The sequence below is a fragment of the Physcomitrium patens genome, chromosome 20, assembly GCF_059467195.1.
Source record: "Physcomitrium patens ecotype Gransden chromosome 20, ASM5946719v1, whole genome shotgun sequence".
Lineage (NCBI taxonomy): Eukaryota > Viridiplantae > Streptophyta > Bryopsida > Funariales > Funariaceae > Physcomitrium > Physcomitrium patens.
The window spans coordinates 15,183,601-15,192,452 of NC_143429.1; the positions used below are offsets into that span (position 1 = coordinate 15,183,601).

The following is an 8,852-nucleotide window of genomic DNA, read 5'->3' on the forward strand; positions in this document are numbered from 1 at the left end:
TCATGACATTGTTGAGAGAAAATGAGAAGCATATTTTATGGAGTAGAGACTTCTGGAGCCCAAGCACTTCTTAGCATTTGCAAATTAATTTCTGCCAGTATCAGTAGGCACGCTGATTGTTAACCTTTGAAGCGGCTAACATAATTATGTGCTCTTCGTGCAATTGTTTCCTTTCTTTGGGTGCACATCCGTGAATAAGTTTCACCATGAAATGAATAAATTTCACCAACACGATTGATAACAATGGTCATTTTCCAGCTCTTCTCAAATGTGCAACGATACGAAACATGTCCCTACTTTTTTGGATAAGAGGTGTCTGGACTAAGAAAATGCATACCGCAGAGTATCAACTGTCGAAGCTTCTTCCAGGATTCTCCTTCTAGTCTTATTTACCGATGAACCATATAGTAGCCTTGAGTTCGAGCTTGGGTTCTCCCTCGAGCTCTTCTCTAGTTTGAACATTGTTGCGGAATTCTGCACGAAACTTCCCAAATAGTCAGGATTCTGTTTCAAACAATGATCCAAATAAACCTGGTCATCAAAACAATGCAGCTCATTTGAAAAAGACCCCTCACTGCGTCAACTCCAAGTCATATTTCACGACACTCAAGCAGATAGAATATATATATATATATATATATAAGCAAAGCATATTGTTTGTGCATTGAAATTGGCGGGATTATCAGAAAGCACTAGTTTAAAGACTAAGGGGCTTAAAAGTTGAGGAGTTCCTACTTTTGCACAGCATCAAACATGGATGCACAAAGATAGTCTCGGTAACAATCGTAACATCTCCGCTGCTCCTTTCTATCCCACTTCCTCGTCACTAACTTACTGAAACTCACAAGGGAAACATACCCGACTCAGTTCCTCAGCAATCATGAAGAGACTCCCTGCAAGCGGACATGCTTCCTCTGCATACATGCCACTGTTCGGGTCTGCGGTATCGATCAAGAAGAGCATTTCGTGAGCACAGTCCGAATTAAAAGTAAAAGTAAACTAAAATACGAAACAATGTACAACCAAAACTTTCTAGAGCACAATTGCAGTACAAACCGAAATTCGAGTGAACTAAACACAAACACAAACACAATCACCTTCGACCATGAACAGATCGGCGTTGCGAAATATACATATGAAGAACAATTCGTCGAAGGTGACGACGTTCTTTCGTCGGATTCCCGGACGTCACTGAAAATGAATGACCGACCGACGAACGAGCATCGTCTTCTCAACTGTCGTCGTGAAACTTCTTTCTTCTGAGTTCCGGCGATAAGAGACTGCGGGGCTGGATCTTCGGGAAATCTTTTAATTTCCTAGATGGGCGGGAATCAGGCCTAATGTTTAGAATTTAGGGCTCGGTGCAATGGGCTCATTCTTACTAAATCATATTGAAGCACACAAGTTTAAAATTTCAGTGTTAGGCTCTTCATCACTTTTATATCCTTTAGACATGAAAAATAAAATAAAGAAAAACACTGTGAATTTCTATACCAAAAATATATCTTCTAAAAGTATCATTCAAAACCAAAATTAAGCAAACATCATACTCTTGTTATAAAGCACAACCTAATTCATACTTCATATCAAGTAGACTATTTATTTCTAATTCTTATTTTGATACTAAATTCTTCTTCTTCTTCTTTCTTCTTTTTCTATCTTTTTCTTTTTCCTTCCTAGAGTTTTGAGTTAAAAGTCTAACTCCATTTTTTAATAAAGGGATCATTGGCACTAACATCTAATTTTGGTGCATATCATCAAAAAAATAATTACTAATCCAATGTGGTGGAGTAGAATAAGATTCTTACAAGACAATGTACACATGTTATGTAGAATAATATTCTATAAGAATATGATTATGATTGAGAAATGCCATCCCATTGCACTTTTTAATTCCCATCATACAAGTACCCATGTCCTTAACAAAGTAAAAATTTCAAGGCATTCAAAACTAGAATCACATTATTAAGTTAAGTTCCCACATGATATCATGATTGTATGATTCTTTGGTATCCACAAAGAGAAAATCTAACTCTTGTTCTACATCAATTGTGGTCTATTTTATCTGTTGAATTTACATTTAAAAGTAACAACCAATTGCTATACCACCATGCTTATTTTGTACAATGTGAAAATATGTGTTATCTTTTTACTGTATTATTCATCTTTCTATTTGTACAAAATGCTTGAATTTGTTACACATGTCTTCAATTAATAAATCGTGCTCACTAAACTAATTACTTTAGTTTGAAAAAAACTTAAAATGAGTATTCTTTCAAAAACAAATAAAAAATTGTTTGATTGTATTCTAATGTGATGGGAAATACTTCATGGGAAATACTTGATTCTACATGTGTTTCTTATTTTCTTTTCCTGTTTTTAATTTTTTAATTTTTAATTTTTTTTTTTAATTTGATGAGAAACAAATGTGTGTAGGTAATTTGAATGATATTTGAGGGAAAAAAAAACTAAAATAAGGAGTACATATGCAAAAAAGAAATAAAAAAAGAAAGAAAGAAAGAAAGAAAGAAAGAAAGAAAGAAAGAAAAAAGAATGTTCAAAATGGCAGGAAATTTAAATGTTTTTATAAAAGTGTGTATCTGCAAATCAAGGATATTTTACATTTGATAAATAGTTATATGCATAGATACTATTTATCCTGCACATAAATCATATATAATAATAATTTTTAAATTTTAAACTAAAATTTTATGCTTAAAAATTACTGTATGTGTATATAACACACATTTAAAGTTTGAAAACATCACTTACATAAAAAAAATCAAAATAAGTGTGAGACTAATTATTTCTTAATAATTTATTTTTTTAATTGATTTTATATATCTATATATGTATGTATATGCATGTGTATGTTTGATGGGTGTATGTTTGTTTGTATTATGTTTCATAATACGTTTAATTTCAGTGGATAGAAATTTTATCAATTATGCAAGAAATATTAATTATAAGATCTAAGTTTATGAACTTAGAACAACCTCCATTTCAACAAATATTATCAAGTAAGTAAGTAATATTTGTTAATGGATAAAAAATAACACATATATATATATATATATATATACACACTAGTTGTAGCCTATGTACTAAGCTAAATAAAAAAATTATGCATTCTATTGTTATTTGGTTCTAGGATTTGTAAACTTATTCATTATCAATCTATCTTTAAGTAATTTTCTTCTTATTTTGCATTAAAAATATTAATAAATATACACATTTCAAAAATTAAAAACTAATAAATTTTTCTATTTTTGTAACGTAATTCATGTTGTTATATTTTATGTCTCCTCAAATGTAAATATGGAATGGATCCAACATGAGGCTATGGTGTGAAAGTGGTTGTAGTATGAATAAGGAAACTCTATGAAGAGAGTTGTTTTCGTCTTATATGAGGCTGCAGTATGAAACCCTTAATCAACTGTAAAACATCTCCTAGAAATATCAACCATTAGTAATCATTACTTCACTATAAATTGATGTAAGTCTGAACCTCAACATACGGCATGAGGAACTAAAAAATATTGATGTTTTTTCCACTCGCAAGAATAGCCCATAGCCTGAAGCCCTATAGTTTCAATGTTACGATAGCAATTTATTTCCAGTGCTTCAAGTTGGAGACAACCCACATCAATGGCAATTTTTTTAAACTGAGAAATTCAATATCACCGGTGAATAAACTTCTATTCACAATGTTATTCTCTAGAGGAAAATGACGCCTCCAAAAAAGCATCAATATATGGCTCATCAGAATAAAATTACATAAATTGTAGAAAAAAAAATTCTTGATGCATTATGTTAACTGTATAACAAATTGTGTTAAAAAGAAGCTTGTTGATCTGTAAATTTCTAAAAGCCGTATAAAGCTAAGGTCTCCAAGAAAAGACAGTTACGACCAACTACTTGCAAATCTTCGTTGTACACATTCACACATTATAGCCAAAGCATTTATAATTATGCGCAACCCCGGTCGATCACCAACACACCATCGATCTCAATATACTCGGAGTCCAAAGTTAACTTATTGAACATGTTACAATTGGTCCCCACAACCTACAGTTGGAGGCAAACGATGACGAGGTGGTCAACTGCCAAAACCAAAAAACGTACTTGAAGATCATTTGTATCATCAACATACAATCCAAGACTTAATACATCTGGATTTTTATAGACTCTATAGTTTCAAGGCTATGCTAGATAGCTTACAAATTATAATAAACTAGATTGAAAAAGTAAGATATTTTTAGAAAATGATTTAAGTAAAGAGTTGAATGACCTTCAATGCCACATTTATTATACAAGCACAAGATGCAATTCCAAGCGACTAAAGCAATTTTTCACATCCTTCAGCAATTCTTACTATGTCTATATTGCTGATTCCTTCATAACAACAAAAATTTAGCTCTTCCAGCTATTTATAATATATGTCCATAGCCTTCAAACCTTGGTCCTGATATAGTAGTCCTACAGCAGTTCCACCCAATAAATACATCTTTATATAGCTAAAAATTTAATCAAGATCATTTATCATACAAACATGAAAGAAGACCAGCCACAAATAAGCCTAAGAAATGGAAATTAGAGATCATGACCTTCATTTTTGAATTGCGATAATATAACAGCAACATATATAGATAGAAACATTGAAGTTTGGTTGTAGACATGATTATATACCTACAAGTCCAAGACCTTTAAACCACTGCAAGCATTTGCTAGATTGACAAGGCTGTGACTTGACACTGTAGAGCACCACATGAGAGATAGATTCTCTAATCTTGGGCATCCTTCTGCCACAAATCAAAGTCCCATATCTAAAAAATTATTGAAATCAATGTCGTTACTATCATCTTCACAATTCATCACCACGCGATGCCCACTTCTCCTCCTCTTCCAAGGCAATGTTGTGCCTACATCTTTATCCTGCCATGAATATCCAACAAAAAAATATTCGCAATGATTCAGCCATTCAACTAATAATTCATCCTCAAAATCCTCCAAAGAAAGATTACATTCAACAAAGAACATTCAAAGTAAAGATCGAGGCATTAAAGAACATTAACAACCTTCTTTATGAGATTCGACTATGTTGTTGAGTGTACCATTCTCAATTCTTTATATATCATTGTAATCTCAGAAGTTTCTCAATTGTCACAGTAAATAAGATTAGCTACAAAGAAAACTTCAAAAGTGGCTAAAATTGCATTACGTTTGAATTGAAGGGACTATAACTTATCATGAAGTGAACTGCAAGACAAATTCAATGTATGGGATTTATAGAAATGGCCTCATCATATGAAGATAAAATGTTTGACGATGTAAGAGCCAGCCATTGATAGGTACAGGAACAAGTAATCTCTTGTTTACACAAACTAGTCGTAGGTTTGAGAATCTTTGAACCATCTTTACTAAATATGCATCTGATTGCCTTATTGCACCCAAGGTTAGGGATTGGTAACATGCACTCTCTAATGTCCTCCATCATTTATAAACCAACAAGCAAGCATCTCCGTCGCTACCTCTTTCATCCACATATTTCATGATTTCTATTAGCGTCTTATCTGATAGAAAGTTTATCAGATCTTGTCCCTTTACCATGCTCAATGTTCCAACAGTCCGATGAAAAATAACTATAAAAAATATTCAATCGACATGGCAATGGTTGTATTATCCTTTCAATTTACACACATGCCTTTTCAAGCTTCGGTGCTAAGCTCAAGTCAAAACTTCACCAAAACATTGAGCCAAATTAACACTCATAAAAGCAGCTATTTCTACATCCTACAAAAAAAAATTAGCTAGAATTTACAAAACATGAATCCACTGTATCGCCAACACACTCTATCCAAATCTTTCAACAATCAAGAGTCCACATTTGGTATAATACAGGAACTATTTGCCGATCCATAAAGATACATTGCGCCTACCATCCATTACACTTCAAATCCTAACTACTGCACCTTACGAGAGGATAATGCATCGATTCAATTCGTATTTTGGTTCTTGTGTTGCCATAGCACCAGAAGCAAGCCATCCCAAATAAATAAGATCTTGGACCTCTGACCATGGTTTCTTTGGAAAAGCTTTCCATAATCTCCAGTCATGCATAACCACCTACCTAATCTTCTCTAATCCAGTCTTTTCAATGTCCACATTATGAACCTCTGCTGGTTAACCTAACTCATGGGTCTGCTCTTCCTACTCATCGCTGTGTCACCAAATCATTTCTAGAAAGAACTATCTCCATGAATGGCAACAACCAATCTTCCTCTCTACAACATCCTCCTCACGCCCAAACCAACCCCCTACTCCATCACAACACACGATGCTTTCACCTATCATACACATCTTTTCATTGAGAAGATTGTCACTTCCATTGCATTCATCATTGTCATGAGCTGAAATCTAAACTACATCCATGATCGAGTCCCACAACATATGTTATGATCAATGACTGTTGGTTTCTCGAAAGTTTGATGCACAACATATGCGATGATCATTTCTCTTGCATGTATCTTAAGCTGGATGCGGAAATGCTCTTAATAAGAATCTAGTCATTGAGATTTTTGTAGGGCTCCTAAATTTTGAGTGAGTGATTGTATGTGTGTGTGTCATAGAAATAACAGACTAATCAACTATGGTTTGACTATGACAAAATGGAGTAAAGGTATATTCGCAATTCACGCCATGAACGAATGCCATGGCATTAAACTACATTTGTACTTTGGCTCCCATGTTTCCATTCACTTGTGGAGTGTTGTTGTTGCACTCGTTGTCTTGTTGCACCCAAAGCGGAGACAATGCATTGTTGAGTTGTGGAATTTTTCTGTGTCCACAAATGTGGCAGTTTTCTTTGAAATCCGCTTTCAAAAAGTACACCAAAATTTCTCTATTACACTGTTGTACTTTACAATTCAAAAATATCACATCAATTTCAGATTATAAGTACAAGTACATGCACAAATCAACACACACACACTCTGACACTCTTTTCATTTTGATTCCTTTGATAATAAATAAATCTATGTCAACTATTAATGTATGTTGAAATTACTTTATATTGTAATGATAATAGTTCAAGAGCTTCTAAAGCAAAAGTGTTAAAAAATATCTAATATTGCCATTGTTAAAAATAGTCATTTAGGATCTAATAGTGTGTATGTTTGCAGTTCAAATATAGCTCAATTATTTCACCGACATTTCATTTAACAAACAAAAAACAATAATGCTGTAAGTTGTAATTAATAAAATTATTTTGTTGATTTGATAATATTTTAAAGATCAATATTTTCTAAATAAAGTTTTGAAGATTTGTGAGGTTAAATCTTATAACAAATATAGCCAAATTATCCACAATAATTATAGCATAGATATGAAAAGCACAAATTTAAACATTATCAGAAGAAAGTAAGAAAATTATCATTATTAATATTATTCTATATAAATATTAGGAATATATAAATATCTCTTATATATATATATATATATATATACATACAAATAAAATGGCTAAGTACCAATTTAACATATTATACATTACATATCACATGCATAAAATACATACACATATAAAAACAATGAAGCAAGAATGTTGAAATAATGACTATGGAAAGAAGGCCAAGGCCAATTATTTCTTAGTAATTTGGTATTATTAAAATGAAGAAAAGAAACACATTTCAATGATTTTGGACATCTATGACTTATTGCTCTATAGGATTTAAGTCATGGAGTTTCTAATTGGATATACTAACTCATTAAATGGTAATCATAAAATAATCACCATTTTAGAGTTAAATGGCTATCAGTACTGATCCTAATTCTTTTAGTACTTATGTCATGTATTCACTTAAAATCACATTGGAATCTTAATTCAATTAATCTCTATTGAACCATATTACACACCAATATGTAATATATGCAGTAACATTTCACTCCATTTACATGAACTTCTTTACTTCTCTTTCAATATCTTCAGCTAGATTAGTAATTATACCTTTATTCAACTCACTAACTTCATTAAGAATAAATAAAATTTAAAAATATCATCTGACTATATTTGTAAGATAAAAAGATAAAATATATATATATATGTCAATGTATTATTCAAGACACTAGTTTGTGTAAAATCCAAAGAATTTATTTGGTGGGTACATCATTGATATATATATATATATATATATACCAAATTAAGATATTATCTCAAAAACCATACATTAATTTCACTACATTTCTTATTTTTCTTATTAATATTATTATTAGTATTTTTTCTTATAAAAGAAAGTCATATTCTAAAGAATGTTTCAAAATACATTTACTAGAGAATTCAATATTCTAATTCTACTCAACCCTAATTCTTCAACATATTTCGAAAATAAGAGAGAAACAAGAAATAAGTATAGTCATCCAGGGAACAAAAAGCCACAAAAGCAAAGTAGATTTGATTCAATGGCCATCTCCACTCATTATTATCATTATTATGTTCTGCCCAAGATAATGACTCATACTAATCATTACGTAAGATAAGTGGTTTTTATACTAATTTTTAAATCTTACATTTTATTTTTAACCTTTTAAATATTATGATTATTTTTTATATTATAATGGCTCTTAGTATAATAATTGTACAAAATAAGGTCAGATTCATAAAGATTTCAAATGATAAAAATAATCAAATATTTATAAAAATTACATAATTATAATAATACATTAGACAATAAATCAAGCTTAATTTTTAACTTTTGAATAAATATTTTAATTATCTCTTCAACAATTTGAAGAAAATAACTCTCATTAAAGAATTATATTGAAAAATTCCAATCAAATATTAAGTAATTTTATGC

At 31.2% G+C, this 8,852-nt stretch overlaps 1 long non-coding RNA gene across 2 annotated transcripts; it reads right to left on the reverse strand.

The window, feature by feature from the left end:
• Nucleotides 1-700: 700 nt before the first annotated feature.
• On the reverse strand, nt 701-7,020 carry LOC141044629 (uncharacterized). 2 transcript variants are annotated; one of them, XR_012216258.2, is made up of 4 exons: nt 5,079-7,020; nt 4,690-4,935; nt 4,376-4,479; nt 701-4,068 (listed from the first exon to the last, which is right to left on the reverse strand). It is a non-coding gene; the product is annotated as an uncharacterized LOC141044629 (long non-coding RNA). The 2 variants fall into 2 exon arrangements; XR_012216257.2 differs by having other exon boundaries at nt 701-4,479.
• Between the last annotated feature and the right edge of the window lie 1,832 nt (nt 7,021-8,852).